At 45.7% G+C, this 18,116-nt stretch overlaps 1 protein-coding gene across 2 annotated transcripts in view; it reads left to right on the plus strand.

Annotated features, from left to right (window-relative positions):
• The window catches only part of LOC146051508 (DNA (cytosine-5)-methyltransferase 3A), a 111,505-nt gene that overhangs the window by 34,296 nt on the left and 59,093 nt on the right, over positions 1–18,116 (plus strand). The window contains exon 1 of one of the 2 annotated variants that reach the window (XM_083167895.1): positions 4,609–4,779. The exons of the other annotated variant lie outside the window; for it this stretch is intronic. The gene's annotated coding sequence lies outside the window, so the exon portion shown is untranslated. Of the gene's footprint in view, positions 1–4,608; positions 4,780–18,116 lie in introns of those variants that run through there. 2 annotated transcript variants of the gene reach the window in all.

Genomic DNA, 18,116 nt, shown 5'->3' on the forward strand with positions numbered 1-18,116 from the left:
ATTCGTTGCAGCTTCCGCCAACCGAGTACTCGCACCCCGCCAACCAAAGGCGGAAGTGGTCACACATTGGCCGGGGAGCTGCACGCTGAGTCCTTAGTTGCGCTGCATAGCAACCATAGATAAACATTACAAGAAATAAAAACAGCGATTGCTATCAAAAAGGGGTTATAGCATGTGCCAATAGATAGTTGCTTACTTACTAAGTATAGTGCTAAATAGCACTGAGGGAATTAACCTCCTTTTGCCTTAGTGATAGCTATTTAGCTAAACGCTAAATTGCCCAATTTGATACAATATAGTAAAACTTGCAATACCATAATGCCAAAATGTCAAAATAATACATGCAAAACATTACAGCCTATAAGGGAATCTTTGAATAAAAAAAAAAACATTTTTTTGTACAAAAAAACATGAAAAACAAACATGACATACAAAACATATGGATTCATTCTGAAAAGAGACAACAAGTACAGATACATTGTCTATTAATGCATGACATTGATGGAAGACCACCAGACATACAAATGCTTCATACCGAACAAAATAGATCTGAATCTAGAAAAATATATCAACATTCAGAAAATAGGTGGAGCCAAAAAATCTGTCTCTGTCTACCAAGGAGACTAAGGATACTCATTTTATTGTAAATATACTTTATAGGTAACAATGGAGGCCAAGTGTTTCGTTAAGGCCGCCAGGGGACAGCGTGTTTAGGTGATAAATCCAGCGAGACTCTCGCTGCATAAGAATTTTATTCCTATTTTCCCCGCGTAAGGAGGGGGGTATGTGGTCAATAATCATGGACCTAATTTGGGCCACACTATGATTGTTTTGTAGGCAGTGTCTGGCCATAGGCTGGTCATTGTGCCCCTTGGTGAATGCTTGTGTGATGGCTGTCCTATGCAGGGGCATGCGTTCCTTGAATTGACGCTGGGTCTTCCCCACATAGGACAGCCCACAGGGACACGTGAGGAGGTATATAACGTAGGTGGAAGAACAGGTTAATGGAAAATTAATTGAGAAAAACTTTTCCAGTGGATACTATTGGCCACCACTGTTTGACCTTCTTGGTCGTGTATTTACTCTCAGGGCTAAATTTGTTTACCCATGGAATTAAAGGTTTAACACCTAGGGATTTAGGCTTGGTTTTCAGGGTTTGATCCCTTGACATATTCAAGACCTTGAGTTTAGAATCATTGACAAGTGCACGTGGGTACCCCCGTTCTATAAATTTGTCTGCCATTTTATTTAAGGCAGGCCATTTTACCTGTAAGGGATCAGATGTAATACGTCTAGCTCGCAGGAGCTGGGAATAAGGCAAACCTTTACGTAGGGGTAATGGATTGTGCACTGTCATGTCTTAAAATGGTGTTTCTATCTGTCTTTTTGGTATGTACGGCAGTGGTAATTCGCCCATTAGCGAGAGTAATGTCCACATCAAGAAATTGAACATTCTTGGAATCTATGGAAAAGGTCAGTTTAACGACATGGTCGGCTCTGTTATGTTTAGACAACAATTCAATCAATAATCTTTCTGTACCTGACCAGAAAATTAATAAGTCGTCTATATAACGATAATATAAACAGACCTGTTCCTTAAGGTGGCCCTGATGGAAAAAGAGATTCTGCTCTACTTCATACATAAAAGTATTGGCATACGCCGGGGCTACAGCGGACCCCATAGCCACGCCTGATTGCTGCAAAAAGAAAACACCGTCATGTAGAAAATAATTTCGAGTAAGGACCAACATAAGTAACTTAATGAAAAAATCCACTGGTGGACCACAATATTTAGGATTATTCGTAAGCAGACGTCTTACAGTCTCCACACCTGAATCATGTGGGCTACAGGTGTAGAGGCTGGAGACGTCCACCGTACACAAACAAGTAACTTTCAATATATCACTTGTCATTTCAAAATCCCTAAAGAGATTTAATAGGGATGTTGTGTCCTTCAAGTAAGATGGTAATGCTTGGACACATGGGTTCAAAAGGCTGTCCAGAAAGATGGAGACAGGTTGGTATAAGGAGCCCCTGGCCGAAATGATGACGCCTGTGTACACAGCCTGACCCGTTGCTCAGGAGACTTCCGGCAACGGCGTGGTGTGACATGGCGCCTTGACAGGTGAGTCCTCTGTGCGTAATTAATGTGCTATGGGGGCGGGGGTACTTGTGGTGGGTATTTAAATGTTTGTATGTATGAGCACTGGTGTGCTGCTGTCCCTGACGAAGGGGGGAACCCCGAAACTGTCGGACCAATAAAGGACTTATTTTACTAAAGCCTGTGTGAGTGCTGCCTACCTGTAGTACTGTGAAGTCGGATCTGGGATCTAACAAGGAAGGCACCTCCAGCAAGTATACATTACATCTATTATTGCTTCATTGCAGTGATCAGGAGTGCCGGGTCATCCCACTTGCTATATATATATATATATATATATATATATATATACAATCCTGTGGCGGCACTCCAAAGTGTAGTAAAAGGTAAGATAAGTTCCAATAAGCTGGTGCCCTCCGTGGAGACAGTAGTGCACTGTCTAATGTAGAATCCTGGGGGTGCGGCGGCACTCAGAATAGAAATAAGACGCGTAGGCAGAAGTTTACCAACGGTTTCGGAGCCTTGGCTCCTTTATCAAGGTCATAGAGAACAATTAACAGATAAAACAAACTCACCTATATAGCTCTGGGTTCCCGCCGTCTCTCCCGTCGGCGCCGCGCGCTGGAGTCGCCCACAAATGACGTCATCCCCGCTCTGACGCCGGGGGATCGACGGAGTAAGCCAGATCACCTGTGCAAAAAGCAAACGTGTATATGTTACCATAGTAACAGCAAGCCTGACGGCAAACAAATGTAATGACATAACGGCATATGCACACATTGTAGCGTATTTAAAAATGCAATGTGATGACTGTAACTGTCATCACCATAGATTCTCCCCACAGGGGCAGCGTAATGAACATTCATGTCAAAGTTACAAGATAACTGTGAAATCCATAGTGAACAAATAAAGATAATAAAAATAAAAAATAATAAATAAAAATAGTGTATATATGTATATGAAAAAACATATATACAAAAAATTATACAAAACAGTGAATGAATAAGGCATCTCAACATCATCAAATCAATCAAATCAGCAGTACTAGTAAAATGAATATTTATGTATGACAGACACTGTCATATCCTCATAAAAGGTACTTCGTGGGGTGGACACAGCACTCCAGACTCGTAGAATTTCAAAAGTACAAAGATTTATTGAAGATGGCAACGTTTCAATGCGGGTGCATTTTCGTCAGGCTCAATATACATACAAACATACACTGAATAAATACCTGCCCCCTCACGTGACACACCTTGATAAGGTATTTATTCAGTGTATGTTTGTATGTATATTGAGCCTGACGAAAATGCACCCGCATTGAAACGTTGCCATCTTCAATAAATCTTTGTACTTTTGAAATTCTACGAGTCTGGAGTGCTGTGTCCACCCCAAGAAGTACCTTTTATGAGGATATGACAGTGTCTGTCATACCTGTTAGACACCGGCACCCGACCAGCAACGCACAAGGGAAGCAGTGCCCGGCACATCAGAAGTCTATATATATATATATATATATATATATATATATATATGCATGTACTCAGAGAGGTAGGTGCACCTATATGTATGTACTCAGAGAGGTAGGTGCACCTATATGTATGTACTCAGAGAGGGGTAGGTGCACCTACATGTATGTACTCAGAGAGGGGTAGGTGCACCTATATGTATGTACTCAGAGAGGGGTAGGTGCACCTATGTAGAGTGTTTGTATGTATGTATGTATTCAGAGAGAGGTAGCTGCACCTATATGTATGTACTCAGAGAGAGGTAGGTGCACCTATGTAGTGTGTGTGTGAGTATGTATGTATGTATGTATGTATGTATGCATGCACCTATATGTATGTACTCAGGGATGGGTAGGTGCACCTATATGATGTGTGTGTATGTATGTGTGCAACTACCTATATGTATGTACTCAGGGAGGGGTAGGTACACCTATATGCTGTGTGTGTATGTATGTGTGCACCCACCTATATGTATGTACTCAGGGAGGGGTAGGTGCACCTATATTATGTGTGCACCTACCTATATGTATGTACTCAGAGAGGTAGGTGCACCTATATGCATGCACTCAGGGGTAGGTGCACCTGTATGTATGCACTCAGGGGTAGGTGCACCTATATGTATGTACTCAGGGGTAGGTGTACCTATATGTATACACTCAGGGGTAGGTGCACCTATATGTATGCACTCAGGGGTAGGTGTACCTATATGTATGCACTCAGGGGTAGGTGTACCTATATGTATACACTCAGGGGTAGGTGCACCTATATGTATGCACTCAGGGGTAGGTGTACCTATATGTATACACTCAGAGGTAGGTGCACCTACATGACGAGCCTGTCTCTCCCCAGCAGACACTGTATATGCAGACCGTGCTGGCTCCATTCCAGCGTGTGCGGCCCCCTCCTCTCTCTCCCCCCCCCCCCCCTCCCCTCCTCAGCCAACCACATAACACCACCAGGAACACGTGAGGTGCTGTTTTAGACAAAGAAAATCCTCAGTTCTTTCCCCCTTTGGCCCCCGAACCTATACACCCTCTCCCCCCTCCTTCCAATCCAGCTGCAATATCAGACAGAGGGTGAGGGGGGAGAGGAGGAGTGGGGGACGCTGGGGGGCGTGAGGACAGAACACCTGACTGCATCCTCATTGCCGAGCGGCACCAGGGTTTATGGGTATGTCCCTTAACCTTTTTCCATCAGGGGATGTAGATGTGGTGGTGTGGGGGGTTGTCTTCCTGCTGAGTGAGTGTGGTGGTGGTGGTGGTTTAGGGGTCTTCCTGCTGAGTGAGTGTGAGAGGAGACGGGGATACCAGAGCGAATGAGGACGCAGAGTGCTGAGTAAGATCTCTATTGGGGGTGGGGAGGATGGAGGCAGAAGGATGGAGCTGGCACCCTCCTCCAGGATGAGCCGCAGATGAGTGCCAGCGAAGGGGGATTCCGCGTGACGGCAGAACCGCACCGGGCCCCTCGGCACTGCCGGCAAGGTCGGGATATAGTGGATGTTATTGGTGTAGTTTGTTACGTGATTCAGCCAGCCGGGATCCCCGTGTATTGTCCTATATATTATTAGTGCTGGGATGCCCTTCTGTAACGTCACACGTATTACCTTTCTGCCGGAGACGTTCCGCGCTGTTCCTGTGTGTTACCTGCTGGAGGTGAGCATCTGTGCAGTCACAGTGACACCTGGCTACACCTGTACGTGTCATAATACAGAGATGTGGCGTCCCCGCAGCCTCAGCGTAACCCCAGCGTAACATGGAGTGTACCGGTGTATAGTCCTGGGGTAATACGGTAACAGCCGGAGCGCCTAGTCCTGGGGTAATACGGTAACAGCCGGAGCGCCTAGTCCTGGGGTAATACGGTAACAGGCTGAGCGCCTAGTCCTGGGGTAATACCATAACAGCCGGAGCGCCTAGTCCTGGTGTAATACGGTAACAGCCTGAGCGTAGTCCTGGGGTAATACGGTAACAGCCTGAGCGTATAGTCCTGGGGTAATACCGTAACAGCCTGAGCGTATAGTCCTGGGGTAATACCGTAACAGCCTGAGCGTATTGTCCTGGGGTAATACTGTAACAGCCTGAGCGTATAGTCCTGGGGTAATACCGTAACAGCCTGAGCGTATAGTCCTGGGGTAATACCGTAACAGCCTGAGCGTATAGTCCTGGGGTAATACCGTAACAGCCGGAGCGCCTAGTCCTGGGGTAATACAGTAACAGTCTGAGCGTATAGTCCTGGGGTAATACTGTAACAGCCTGAGCGTATAGTCCTGGGGTAATACTGTAACAGCCTGACCGTATAGTCCTGGGGTAATACCGTAACAGCCTGAGCGTATAGTCCTGGGGTAATACCGTAACAGCCTGAGCGTATAGTCCTGGGGTAATACCGTAACAGCCTGCGCGTATAGTCCTGGGGTAATACCGTAACAGGCTGAGCGCATAGTCCTGGGGTAATACTGTAACAGCCTGAGCGTATAGTCCTGGGGTAATACTGTAACAGCCAGAGCGCATATTCCTGGGGTAATACTGTAACAGCCTGAGCGTATAGTCCTGGGGTAATACTGTAACAGCCAGAGCGCATAGTCCTGGGGTAATATTGTAACAGCCTGAGCGTATAGTCCTGGGGTAATACTGTAACAGCCTGAGCGTATAGTCCTGGGGTAATACCGTAACAGCCTGAGCGTATAGTCCTGGGGTAATACCGTAACAGCCTGAGCGTATAGTCCTGGGGTAATACTGTAACAGCCTGAGCGCATAGTCCTGGGATAATACTGTAACAGCCTGAGCGCATAGTCCTGGGGTAATACTGTAACAGCCTGAGCGTATAGTCCTGGGGTAATACTGTAACAGCCTGAGCGTATAGTCCTGGGGTAATACCGTAACAGCCTGCGCGTATAGTCCTGGGGTAATACCGTAACAGGCTGAGCGTATAGTCCTGGGGTAATACTGTAACAGCCTGAGCGCATAGTCCTGGGGTAATACTGTAACAGCCTGAGCGTATAGTCCTGGGGTAATACTGTAACAGGCTGAGCGTATAGTCCTGGGGTAATACTGTAACAGCCTGAGCGTATAGTCCTGGGGTAATACCGTAACAGCCTGCGCGTATAGTCCTGGGGTAATACCGTAACAGGCTGAGCGTATAGTCCTGGGGTAATACCGTAACAGCCTGAGCGTATAGTCCTGGGGTAATACCGTAACAGCCTGAGCGTATAGTCCTGGGGTAATACCGTAACAGCCAGAGCGTATAGTCCTGGGGTAATACCGTAACAGCCTGCGCGTATAGTCCTGGGGTAATACCGTAACAGCCTGCGCGTATAGTCCTGGGGTAATACTGTAACAGCCTGAGCGTATAGTCCTGGGGTAATACCGTAACAGCCTGAGCGCATAGTCCTGGGGTAATACCGTAACACCCGTCCTTCTCCAACAAGCGTCCCACTTGTCCCTCCAACATCTAACCAGTCTTTTTGCAGCCAGCGTCCCACCCGTCCTTCTGCAGCCAGCGTCCCACCCGTCCTCCTGCAGCCAGCGTCCCACCCGTCCTCCTGCAGCCAGCGTCCCACCCGTCCTTCTGCAGCCAGCGTCCCAACCGTCCTTCTGCAGCCAGCGTCCTACCTGACCTGTTCCAGCCAGGGAGCCTCCCAACCATCACAAGCCAGAGTTCCACCCGTCCTTCTCCAGCCAGCATCCCAACCAACCTGCTCCAGCCAGCATCCTAACAATCCTGCTTCTGCCAGCATCCCATCTGATCAATTCCCACTCAACCTGCTCCAGCCAGCATCCCACTCAATCTCCTCTAACCAGCATCAATCCCAAACTGCTCCAGCCAGTGTCCCACCCATCCCCCAACCAGCCTCTCACCCATTCTCTACCCAGCATCCCGCCTGACCTGCTCCAGCCAGCATCCTGTTCGACCTGCTCCAGCCAGCATCCCGCCCGACCTGCTCCAGCCAGCATCCTGCCCACCCTGCTCTAATCAGCATCTAACCCAAACTGTTCCAGCCAGCGTCCCATTCGTCCTTCTCCAACTAGCCTCTCCACCTGCTTGAGTCAGCGTTCCAGCCCCTCTTTTCCAGCCAGCATCCTGCCCAAACTGCTTCTGCCAGCGTCCAGACTGTCCTGCTCCAGCCAGCATCCCACCACCCATTCGACTTGCTCCAGCTAGTTTCCTGTCCGTTCTTCTCCAGCCAACAGCCCAACTGTCCTCTATACAGCTTAGCCTGTTACACTTGACGCCACATACTGCTTAGCGTGTTACACTTGGCACCACATACAGCTCAGCCTGTTACACTTGGCACCACATACAGCTCAGCCTGTTACACTTTTCACCACATATGGCTTAGCCTGTTACATTCGGCACCAGATATGGCTTAGCCTGTTACACTTGGCACCACATATGGCTTAGCCTGTTACACTCTGCGTCGACTGTCCTGCTCCAGCAAGCATCCCACCACCTGCCCGACTTGCTCCAACTAGTATGCTGTCCGTTCATCTCCAGCCAACATTCCAACTGTCCTTCTCCCACCCTGTTACACTTTGCACCACATATGGCTCAGCCTGTTACACTTGGTACCAGTTACGGTTCAGCCTGTTCCACTTGGCACTACATACTGCTTAGCCTGTTCCACTTGGCACTACATACGGCTCAGCCTGTTACACTTTGCACCACATTCAGCTCAGCCTGTTACACTCGGCACCACATACGGCTCAGCATGTTACTTTTTGCACCACATTTGGCTCAGCTTGTTACACTTGGCTTCACATATGGCTCAGCCTGTTACTCTTAGCACCACATATGGCTTAACCTGTTACACTCGGCACCACATATGGCTTATTCTGTTACATTCGGCACCACATATGGCTTAACCTGTTGCACTCAGCACCATATATGGCTTAGCCTGTTACATTCAGCACCACATATGGCTTAACCTGTTACACTCAGCACCACATATGGCTTAACCTGTTACACTTGGCACCATATTCGGCTTAGCCTGTTACACTCAGCACCACATATGTGGCTTAGCCTGTTACATTCAGCACCACATATGGCTTAACCTGTTACACTCAGCACCACATATGGCTTAACCTGTTACACTTGGCACCATATTCGGCTTAGCCTGTTACACTCAGCACCACATATGTGGCTTAGCCTGTTATACTCGGCACTACATATGACTTAGCCTGTTACACTTGGCACCAAATATGGCTTAGCCTGTTACACTCGGCACCATATATGACTTAGCCTGTTACACTCGGCACCATATATGGCTTAGCCTGTTACACTCGGCACCACATATGACTTACCCTGTTACACTTGGCACCATATATGGCTTATTCTGTTACACTTGGCACCACATATGGCTTAGCCTGTTACACTTGGCACCATATACAGCTCAGCATGTTACCCTTGGCACCATATATACGGCTCAGTATACTTGTTTAGCTTTGAGTAAATTTCCCAAACAAACGTAATTTGCAGCTGGCTTGTTACACTTAGCATTCATAGAAATGTCTGAATTTTGTACTGTGTAAACAATCACAGAGGGTCTCTCCTGGTTCTATGTGTGTGTGTGTGTGTGTGTGTGTACTGTATATATAATCACAGAGGCTCTCTCCTGGTTCTATGTGTTTGTTACACTTGGCTTCACATATGGCTCAGCCTGTTACACTCAGCACCACATATGGCTTAACCTGTTACACTCAGCACCACATATGTGGCTTAGCCTGTTACACTCAGCACCACATATGGCTTAGCCTGTTACACTTGGCACCACATATGACTTAGCCTGTTACACTTGGCACCATATATGGCTTAGCCTGTTACACTTGGCACCACATATGACTTACCCTGTTACACTCGGCATCACATATGACTTAGCCTGTTACACTTGGCACCACATATGACTTAGCCTGTTACACTTGGCACCACATATGGCTTAGCCTGTTGCACTTGGCACCATATACAGCTCAGCATGTTACACTTGGCACCATATATACGGCTCAGTATACTTGTTTAGCTTTGAGTAAATTTCCCAAACAAACATAATTAGCATTCGTAGAAATGTCTGAATTGTGTACTGTGTATACAATCACAGAGGGTCTCTCCTGGTTCTATGTGTGTGTGTATGTATACTGTATATATAATCACAGAGGCTCTCTCCTGGTTCTATGTGTGTGTGTGTGTGTGTGTGTATGTATACTGTATATATAATCACAGAGGCTCTCTCCTGGGGCCTTATTCTGATCGGTGCGGCCCGATCAGAATATGCGGCCGCAACCGTGCAGGCGAATCCCCGCCTTCCATACGGATCGCCACCTGCCGTCCGTACGCGGATATGTGGCGATCCGCATGAAATTGGACGGGGATACACCTCCTCCGTCTTGGGAGCAGCCCCTGCATTCGATGGTCGCCGAACATCGAATGCAGGGCCGCACGCTCCACCAGGTCCCGCAACACAAGACCACACGGACACTTGTCCGTGTGAAATCATGTATGGGGGCGGGCAGCTGACATCCGGCGATGTCAGATGGCCGCTCCCTACACACGCGTCACGGCCTCATTACCATGCATACGCCCCGCGTTTGCATGGGAACGCCCATGAAACGCGGGGCGTATGCATAGGGTAATGAGGCTAAGTAGCCCCTCACGCCCCTCTACGCCCCCTGTGCGGCGTGTAAAGAATCCGTGCGGCGAAATCGCCTGCACATGCGCAGAGTGACCTCTGCACATGCGCAGACGATCAACATCGGCGGTCCGTCCGCATGCGGGAATATCCGCACCGATCAGAATAAGGCCCCTGGTTCTATGTGTGTGTGAGTGTACTGTATATATAATCACAGAGGGTCTCTCCTGGTTCTGTGTGTGTGTGTGTGTGTGTGTGTGTGTGTACTGTATATATAATCACAGAGGGTCTCTCCTGGTTCTATATGTGTGTGTGTGTGTGTGTACTGTATATATAATCACAGAGGGTCTCTCCTGGTTCTGTGTGTGTGTGTGTGTGTGTGTGTGTGTGTGTGTGTACTGTATATATAATCACAGAGGGTCTCTCCTGGTTCTATATGTGTGTGTGTGTGTGTGTACTGTATATATAATCACAGAGGGTCTCTCCTGGTTCTATATGTGTGTGTGTGTGTGTGTGTGCTGTATATATAATCACAGAGGGTCTCTCCTGGTTCTATGTGTGTGTGTGTGTGTGTGTGTGTGTGTGTGTACTGTATATATAATCACAGAGGGTCTCTCCTGGTTCTATGTGTGTGTGTGTGTGTGCTGTATATATAATCACAGAGGGTCTCTCCTGGTTCTATGTGTGTGTGTGTGTGTGTGTGTGTGTGTGTACTGTATATATAATCACAGAGGGTCTCTCCTGGTTCTATGTGTGTGTGTACTGTATATATAATTACAGAGGCTCTCTCCTGGTTCTATGTGTGTGTGTGTGTGTACTGTATATATAATTACAGAGGCTCTCTCCTGGTTCTATGTGTGTGTGTGTACTGTATATATAATCACAGAGGGTCTCTCCTGGTTCTATGTGTGTGTGTACTGTATATATAATTACAGAGGCTCTCTCCTGGTTCTATGTGTGTGTGTGTGTGTGTGTGTGTATACTGTATATATAATCACAGAGGGTCTCTCCTGGTTCTATGTGTGTGTGTACTGTGTATACAATCACAGAGGGTCTTTCCTGGTTCTATGTGTGTGTGTGTGTGTCTGTGTGTATACTGTATATATAATCACAGAGGCTCTCTCCTGGTTCTGTGTGTGTGTGTGTGTGCTGTATATATAATTACAGAGGGTCTCTACTGGTTCTATGTGTGTGTGTGTACTGTATATATAATCACAGAGGGTCTCTCCTGGTTCTATGTGTGTGTGTGTGTACAGTATATATAATCACAGAGGGTCTCTCCTGGTTCTATGTGTGTGTGTGTGTGTGTGTGTGCTGTATATATAATCACAGAGGGTCTCTCCTGGTTCTATGTGTGTGTGTGTGTGTGTGTGTGTGTGTGTGTGTGTGTGTGTACTATATATATAATCACAGAGGCTCTCTCCTGGTTCTATGTGTGTGTGTGTGTGTGTGTGTGTGTGTATACTGTATATATAATTACAGAGGCTCTCTCCTGGTTCTATGTGTGTGTGTGTGTGTGTGTGTGTGTGTACTGTATATATAATCACAGAGGCTCTCTCCTGGTTCTGTGTGTGTGTGTGTGTGTATACTGTATATATAATCACAGAGGGTCTCTCCTGGTTCTATGTGTGTGTGTACTGTGTATACAATCACAGAGGGTCTTTCCTGGTTCTATGTGTGTGTGTGTGTGTGTCTGTGTGTATACTGTATATATATTCACAGAGGCTCTCTCCTGGTTCTGTGTGTGTGTGCTGTATATATAATTACAGAGGGTCTCTACTGGTTCTATGTGTGTGTGTGTGTACTGTATATATAATCACAGAGGCTCTCTCTTGGTTCTGTGTGTGTGTGTGTGTGTGCTCTATATATAATTACAGAGGGTCTCTACTGGTTCTATGTGTGTGTGTGTGTGTACTGTATATATAATCACAGAGGATACTCTCCTGGTTGTATGTATGTGTGTGTGTGTGTGTGTGTGTGTGCTGTATATATAATCACAGAGGATTTCTCCTGGTTCTGTGTGTGTGTGTGTACTGTATATATAATCACAGAGGATTTCTCCTGGTTCTGTGTGTGTGCTGTATATATAATCACTCTCCTGGTTCTCTGTGTGTGTGTGTGTACTGTGTATATATATATATAATCACAGAGGGTCTCACCTGGTTCTATGGGCGTGTGCGTGTGTGTGTGTACTGTATATGTAATCACAGAGGGTCTCTCCTGGTTCTATATGTGTGTGTGTGTGTGTGTGCTGTATATATAATCACTCTCCTGGTTCTATGTGTGTGTGTACTGTATATATAATCACAGAGGCTCTCTCCTGGTTCTATGTGTGTGTGTGTGTGTGTACTTCAGCCTTTTATGACGTAACTATTCAATAATACAGAACATTATTTTGCAACATTTCAGTGTACAGAGTATATTACAGTGCAGTGCTGCAGTGTACGGAGCATGTTACAGCATGGTGTTGCAGTGTACGGAGTATATTACAGTGCGGTGCTCTATTGTACGGAGTATGTTACAGTGCGGTGTTGCAGTGTACGGAGTATATTACAGTGCGGTGTTGCAGTGTACGGAGTATATTACAGTGCAGTGCTCCATTGTACGGAGCATGTTACAGCATGGTGTTGCAGTGTACGGAGTATATTACAGTGCGGTGTTGCAGTGTACGGAGTATATTACAGTGCGGTGTTGCAGTGTACGGAGTATATTACAGTGCGGTGTTGCAGTGTACGGAGTATATTACAGTGCGGTGCTGCAGTGTACGGAGTATATTACAGTGCGGTGTTGCAGTGTACGGAGTATATTACAGTGCGGTGTTGCAGTGTACAGAGTATATTACAGTTCAGTGCTCCATTGTACGGAGTATGTTACAGTGCGGTGTTGCAGTGTACGGAGTATATTACAGTGCGGTGTTGCAGTGTACGGAGTATATTACAGTGCGGTGTTGCAGTGTACGGAGTATATTACAGTGCAGTGCTCCATTGTACGGAGCATGTTACAGCATGGTGTTGCAGTGTACGGAGTATATTACAGTGCGGTGTTGCAGTGTACGGAGTATATTACAGTGCGGTGTTGCAGTGTACGGAGTATATTACAGTGTGGTGTTGCAGTGTACGGAGTATATTACAGTGCAGTGCTGCAGTGTACAGAGTATATTACAGTGCGGTGCTGCAGTGTACGGAGTATATTACAGTGCAGTGCTCCATTGTACGGAGCATGTAACAGAATGGCGTTGCAGTGTACGGAGTATATTACAGTGCAGTGCTGCAGTGTACAGAGAATATTACAGTGCGGTGCTGCATTGTGCGGAGTATATTACAGTGCAGTGCTCCATTGTATGGAGCATGTTACAGCATGGCGTTGCAGTGTACGGAGTATATTACAGTGCGGTGTTGCAGTGTACGGAGTATATTACAGTGCTGCAGTGTACAGAGTATATTACAGTGCGGTGCTGCAGTGTACGGAGAATATTACAGTGCGGTGTTGCAGTGTACGGAGTATATTACAGTGCGGTGTTGCAGTGTACGGAGTATATTACAGTGCGGTGTTGCAGTGTACGGAGTATATTACAGTGCGGTGTTGCAGTGTACGGAGTATATTACAGTGCAGTGCTGCAGTGTACAGAGTATATTACAGTGCGGTGCTGCAGTGTACGGAGTATATTACAGTGCAGTGCTCCATTGTACGGAGGTTGTTACAGCATGGTGTTGCAGTGTACGGAGTATATTACAGTGCAGTGCTGCAGTGTACAGAGAATATTACAGTGCGGTGCTGCAGTGTGCGGAGTATATTACAGTGCAGTGCTCCATTGTACGGAGCATGTTACAGCATGGCGTTGCAGTGTACGGAGTATATTACAGTGCGGTGTTGCAGTGTACGGAGTATATTACAGTGCGGTGTTGCAGTGTACGGAGTATATTACAGTGCGGTGTTGCAGTGTATGGAGTATATTACAGTGCAGTGCTCCATTGTACGGAGCATGTTACAGCATGTCGTTGCAGTGTACGGAGTATATTACAGTACAGTGCTGCAGTGTACAGAGTATATTACAGTGCGGTGCTGCAGTGTACAGAGTATATTACAGTGCAGTGCTCCACTGTACGGAGCATGTTACAGCATGGTGTTGCAGTGTATAGAGTATGGGGGAGGGGGGTTCTTAGAATGCACACCTTATCTATATGAGGTGCTATCATACTGGGACTTGTAGTTCTGCAAAGAAAAAAACACATAGTGCAGATGCACACTCCACATTATTCATTAAAATTCAAGGTTATTTGTATATTAATTGGCCAATAAGTATTCGCCCACCAACCAGCTTCATGGTGACCTTGTTTGGATCAGGGGCGCAAAACCCCAAAAAAGCAAGCTAAAGCCAGGCACCCCAGGTTTCACAAATTAAAATCTAAAGTGTTAATAAGAAGGAAGTATATGGAGTATATTACAGTGTGGTATTGCAGTGTATGGAGTACATTACAGTGTGGCGTTGCAGTGTATCGAGTGTATTGCAGTGCCGCAGTGTACAGAGTATATTACATTGCAGTGTATGGAGTATATTACAGTCCGGTGCTGCAGTGTACGGTGTATATTATGGTGCAGTGCTGCAGTGTACAGAGTATATTACAGTGCGGTGCTGCAGTGTACTGTGCATATTACAGTGCTGCATTCCAGTGTATGGTGTATATTACAGTATGCGGTATACAGAGTATATTATGGTGCAGTCCAGTACTGCAGTGTACTATATTACATTGCAGTGTACGGAGTATAATATGGTGCAGTGCTGCAGTGTACGGAGTATATTACAGTGCTGCAGTGTACAGAGTATATTACATTGCAGTGTAAGGAGTATATAACAGTCCGGTGCCGCAGTGTACGGAGTATATTATGGTGCAGTGCTGCAGTGTACGGAGTATATTACAGTGCTGCATTCCAGTGTATGGAGTATATTACTGTATGGTGTCCAGTACTGCCGTTTACAGAGTATATTACATTGCAGTGTACTGAGTATATTACAGTCCGGTGCTGCAGTGTACGGAGTATAATATGGTGCAGTGCTGCAATGTACGGCGTATATTACAGTGCTGCATTCCAGTGCATGGTGTATATTACAGTATGGCGTTGCGGTCTGCAGAGTATATTATGGTGCAATATATTACAGTCCAGTACTGCAGTGTACGGAGTATATTACAGTGCTATGCTGCAGCTTAAGGAGTATATTATGGTGCAGTGCTGCAGTGTGTGGCATATATTACAGTGCGGTGATGCAGTGTACGGAGTATATTACAGTGCGGTGCTGTAGTGTATGGAATATATTATGGTGCAGTGCTGCAGTGTTCTATGTATATTATGGTGCGGTGTTGCAGTATACGGCGTATACAGCTTGTCCTTGCAGTGTACGGCGTATATTACAGTACTGTGTTGCAGTATACAGTGTATACAGCTTGGCTTTGCAGTGTATGGAGTATATTACAGCGCAGTGTTCCAGTGTACAGAGTATATTACAGAGCGTCGTTGTGGTGTATGGAGTATATTACAGTGTGGCGTTCCAGTGTACGGAGTATATTACAATGCTGCATTGTAGTGTACGGAGTATATTCCAGCGTGGCATGGCACTGTACAGAGTATATTACAGCACACTGCTGCAGTGTACAGAGTATATTACAGTTTGATGTTACAGTGTACGAAGTATATTATGGTGTTGTACTGCAGTGTACAGAGTATATTATGGTGCAGTGTATGGAGTAAATTACAGCACAGTGCAGCAGTGTATAGAGTATATTACAGTGTGGTGCTGCAGTGTACGGAGTATATTACAGTGCTGCATTCCAGTGTATGGAGTATATTACAGTATGGTGTTGCGGTCTACAGAGTATATTATGGTGCAGTATATTACAGTCCAGTACTGCAGTGTACAGAGTATATTACAGTGCGATGCTGCAGTGTACTGAGTATATTATGGTGCAGTGTATGGAGTATATTACAGTGCGGTAATGCAGTGTACGGAGTATATTACAGTGTGGTGCTGCAGTGTACGGAGTATATTATGGTGCAGTGTTGCAGTAAACGGCGTATACAGCTCGACCTTGCAGTATACGGAGTATATTACAGTACTGTGTTGCAGTATACGGCGTATACAGCTCGTCCTTGCAGTGTATGGAGTATATTACAGCGTAGTGTTCCAGTGTACAGAGTATATTACAAAGCGGCATTGTAGTGTACGGAGTATATTACAGCGCAGTGCTGCAGTGTACAGAGTAAATTACAGTGTGGTGTTGCAGTGTACGAAGTATATTATGGTGCTGTGCTGCAGTGTACGAGTATATTATGGTGCAGTGTATGGAGTAAATTACAGCACAGTGCAGCAGTGTATGGAGTATATTACAGTGCGGTGTTGCAGTGTACGAAGTATATCATGGTGCTATGCTGCAGTGTACATTACAGTGCAGTGTTCCAGTGTATGGACTGTATTGCGGTGCTGCAGAGTATGGAGTATATTATGGTGCAGTGTATGGAGTAAATTACAGCACAGTGCTGCAGTGTATGGAGTATATTACAGTGCGGTGCTGCAGTGTGTACTAAGTATAATATGGTGTGGTGCTGCAGTGTATGGAGTATATTATGGTGCAGTGATGCAGTGTACAGAGTATATTACAGTGTGGTGTTGCAGTGTACGAAGTATATTGTGGTGCTGTGCTGCAGTGTACATTACAGTGCAGTGTTCCAGTGTATGTAGTGTATTGCGGTGCTGCAGAGTATGGAGTATATTATGGTGTAAGGCGTAAATTACAGCACAGTGCTGCAGTGTACGGAGTATATTACAATGTGGTGTTGCAGTGTACGAAGTATATTATGGTGCAACAGTGTAGAGTATATTACAGTGCAGTGTTCCAGTGTATGGACTGTTTTGCGGTGCTGCAGTGTATGGAGTATATTATGGTGCAGTGTATGGAGTAAATTACAGTGTGGTGTTGCAGTGTACGAAATGTATTATGGTGCTGCAGTGTACTGAGTATATTATGGTGTGGTATTAGAGAGTATGGAGTATATTATGGTGTGGGGCTGCAGTGTATTTATTTATTACCAGTTTCTTATATAGAGCACACATATTCCACAGCGCTGTACAGAGACTATTATTACCTATATAGCGCACACATATTCCGCAGCACTGTACAGAGACTATTATTACCAGTTATTATATAGCGCACACATATTCCACAGCGCTGTACAGAGACTATTATTACCTATATAGCGCACACATATTCCGCAGCGCTGTACAGAGACTATTATTACCAGTTATTATATAGCACACACATATTCCGCAGCGCTGTACAGAGAATATTATTACCAGTTATTATATAGCGCACACATATTCCGCAGCGCTGTACAGAGACTATTATTACTAGTTATTATATAGCGCACACATATTCCGCAGCGCTGTACAGAGATTATTATTACCAGTTATTATATAGCGCACACATATTCCGCAGCGCTGTACAGAGACTATTATTACCAGTTATTATATAGCGCACACATATTCCACAGCGCTGTACAGAGACTATTATTACCAGTTATTATATAGCACACACATATTCCACAGCGCTGTACAGAGACTATTATTACCAGTTATTTATATAGCGCACACATATTCCACAGCGCTGTACAGAGACTATTATTACCAGTTATTATATAGCACACACATATTCCACAGCGCTGTACAGAGAATATTATTACCAGTTATTATATAGTGCACACATATTCCGCAGCGCTGTACAGAGAATATTATTACCAGTTATTATATAGCGCACACATATTCCACAGCGCTGTATAGAGAATATTATTACCAGTTATTATATAGCACACACATATTCCCGCAGCGATGTACAGAGACTATTAT

This window comes from Crinia signifera, unplaced genomic scaffold, assembly GCF_055691185.1.
Source record: "Crinia signifera unplaced genomic scaffold, ASM5569118v1 HAP2_SCAFFOLD_103, whole genome shotgun sequence".
In the NCBI taxonomy this organism is placed as follows: domain Eukaryota; kingdom Metazoa; phylum Chordata; class Amphibia; order Anura; family Myobatrachidae; genus Crinia; species Crinia signifera.